General features: G+C 42.5%; 1 long non-coding RNA gene across 1 annotated transcript in view; it reads right to left on the reverse strand.

The window, feature by feature from the left end:
- LOC135100267 (uncharacterized) overlaps nt 1-1,148 on the reverse strand; it is a 4,096-nt gene extending 2,948 nt beyond the window's left edge. The window contains exon 1 of the long non-coding RNA XR_010268560.1: nt 658-1,148. This is a non-coding gene — a long non-coding RNA (uncharacterized LOC135100267). The remainder of the gene's footprint in view (nt 1-657) is intronic.
- Nucleotides 1,149-2,499: the final 1,351 nt, after the last annotated feature.

The raw sequence follows: 2,499 nt of genomic DNA on the forward strand, positions 1-2,499 counted from the left end.
GAACTCCTAAAAGAGATTAAACAAGATTCATTGCGGAGAGCCGGATGATCATCACTGGCTCGCCATTCATGCCATTCATCGTGAGCAAACAGATCCTTAAGAATCTACAGACTGAGGAAGGATTCAGAGTGGTAGTTCGTGGGATTGGAGAGGTCACCCTTTTTAGGAACATGATGAATGCAGGTTAACCTTCAGCAGGGAGAAATTGTCAGTGCTGATAGGTAAAGTAGAAAGATTAAACCATATAAAGAGCGAACACCAAGCACAGATTCTACATATTAGTCAGATTACACAATTTAACAATGATATGCTTAGATACAATACATAGCACTGTATCACATGTAAACAAGCTACACCTTGTTTATATTCATTAAGTGATAGTAAGCTCCGTTTTTTTCCTGTGTGTGTGTGTGAAGCATAACCTCATGTTAGAAAAGTATATGTACAATGTGTACAAATATACATCACAGTAATTAACAAAATCAAATTCCTTTTCTCCTCCACATCCGGACATACGATGCGTCTCTAATTAGGTCAACGGTTGTGAAGGTCAGTAGGGAACAAACGACTCGCATCACATCAGTCAACTTTTTCTTTTTTAATCCCTCGTTCAGCTAATCACTCAGTCCCTCCCTCCTTCCTTCTTTTTTTCCTCACCTCTTTGTTGCTGTTCTCTTCTCTGCTCTCTGCACTTTATACTTGTTTTTCGGACCTTCCTGCTTTTCCCGTCCTTCCGTTTAATCTTCTCTTCAAATTTTCCCTCTCTATATTCTTCCGTTAGTAATGCCGTTATCGTTATCGTCCAATCAGCACCAAGTTATGCCTGCGTGTCTGCCCAATCTGGAAGTCGCGGAGCGGTACGTCAGCTAACCACTCACGAACAAAAAGCTCATTACACATCAACCAACCAAATTAGTTGATATCCCTGGGCGCTGCCATAATGAGGAAACAAGTTCATTTAGATAGAAACGAAGCAGGAAGAAATGGAGAAGAGCGAGAGTGAGAGGGGAGGGTGAGAAAGAGAAGCCAGCGAGGGGAAGAGAGCGAAGGACTGGAAACATTAGCAAAACTGTCTGTCATGCACCTTCCTTCTCGTCCCTCACACTTATTGAAAAATAGTAATTAAACAGCGAGTGGCATAAACACGACATAGGGTTAGAGAGAGAGAGAGAGAGAGAGAGAGGGGGATGATTAAGTTACTTCCTAGTCACATAATTTCCTTTCTCACAGACATTATTCCCATTGATTTCTTACAGTAACAGCTGATTATAACCTTGCATCGTCCTACTATGAAATCATCCTTCACTTCCCTCACTGCATCAAAGGAAACTCAAAAGGTTATCAACTTCTCCCCTTCTTCCGGCTCTCGCTTTCTCCTCTCCGTACTTGTCTTGCATTTTTTTTCATCTCTCTTCCCTCACCACGAGTTCGTTTTGCTTTCTCTTATCACACACGTCTTCTCAGATGCGCTTCCCCTTGGCTCTAATTCCCGCAACTACTTCCAAGTGATCAAAAAGTATGGAAAATTCAGTAGTAAGGAAAGGAGAGCAAGGAAAAGAGAAGCTCAAAATGCAAGTAATACGAGAAAAAGAGAAGAGAGGGAGGGAGGAAAGAAGGAAAAGAAAAAGGAGGAGGAGAAAGAGGAGAAGGTGCAAAGGAAGGTAATGTGTAGGTTACTCTTAGTCTCAAGAAACAAATTGGAAGTGAAACTGCGACTTTCTGTGAAACTTGCTCCTGTTATAATGAGAATTAGAAGGCGGTGAGGGGAAGGGCTGCGAGACGAGAAGGGTCCAAGACGAGAAGCTCTGGAGTAGGAGAAGGAGAGCGAGAGAAGGGGAGAGGTGAAAGAAAAGGCGAGGATGGAGAAAGGGATGCGAAGGGAGAGGCAAGGTTTATGTACTCGTTAGCATGCATATGACTGAAACTTGCGACGCCATGAAAAAGAACTTTTTTTATTTACAATACGTGTGTGTGTGTGTGTGTGTGTGTGTGTGTGTGTGTGTGTGTGTGTGTGTGTGTGTAAGTGACCTTGTCTGTGCTTGCTCGTGCATGTCCCTTTATTGGTGCACGCAGTCACAGTCACACAACTCCGGAGTTCCGTTCAAAAATACTCGAGCGTTGATTTCTCTGCCTTTCCTTATGTTTGCTGTTAAGTATCCTCCTCTCATGCTTTCTCCTTGTTATTCACTATTGGCAACACACACGGAGTCACAACCACAAATCCTAGCATCATTGCCAATAACATCTTTAACCACTACTGTCGCCATCACCACCACTACCACCACAACTTAATACTACTACCACAATGTATCAACACCCTATATTTACTCTTTTTAATCGTCTGTCACACACACACACACACACACACACACACGAGAAAATAACACCAGCACCATGATAATTCCTAGTCGCCCCTGCATATACACACAAATGCACGAATATTCCTCTAAATGACAGATTCATGATCATGGTAAATGTCTAAAGTGATAGCGAGTAACC

The sequence above is a fragment of the Scylla paramamosain genome, chromosome 5 (genome assembly GCF_035594125.1).
Source record: "Scylla paramamosain isolate STU-SP2022 chromosome 5, ASM3559412v1, whole genome shotgun sequence".
Taxonomy (NCBI): domain Eukaryota; kingdom Metazoa; phylum Arthropoda; class Malacostraca; order Decapoda; family Portunidae; genus Scylla; species Scylla paramamosain.